Here is a 560-nt window from a genome sequence, read left to right as displayed (position 1 = left end):
ACATCAAACACACCATCCTACACTTCCCACAGGACATCACACACACCATCCTACACTTCCCACAGGACATCACACACCATCCTACACTTCCTACAGGACATCACACACCATCCTACACTTCCCACAGGACATCAAACACACCATCCTACACTTCCCACAGGACATCACACACACCATCCTACACTTCCCACAGGACATCACACACCATCCTACACTTCCCACAGGACATCACACACACCATCCTACACTTCCCACAGGACATCACACACCATCCTACACTTCCCACAGGACATCACACACACCATCCTACACTTCCCACAGGACATCACACACACCATCCTACACTTCCAACAGGACATCACACACCATCCTACACTTCGCACAGGACATCACACACACCATCCTACACTTCCCACAGGACATCACACACCATCCTACACTTCCAACAGGACATCACACACCATGACTACACTTCGCACAGGACATCACACACACCATCCTACACTTCCCACAGGACATCACACACCATCCTACACTTCCCACAGGATATCACACACACC

Source organism: Babylonia areolata, chromosome 15, assembly GCF_041734735.1.
Source record: "Babylonia areolata isolate BAREFJ2019XMU chromosome 15, ASM4173473v1, whole genome shotgun sequence".
In the NCBI taxonomy this organism is placed as follows: Eukaryota; Metazoa; Mollusca; class Gastropoda; order Neogastropoda; family Buccinidae; genus Babylonia; species Babylonia areolata.
Note: the sequence above shows the minus strand (reverse complement) of the source record.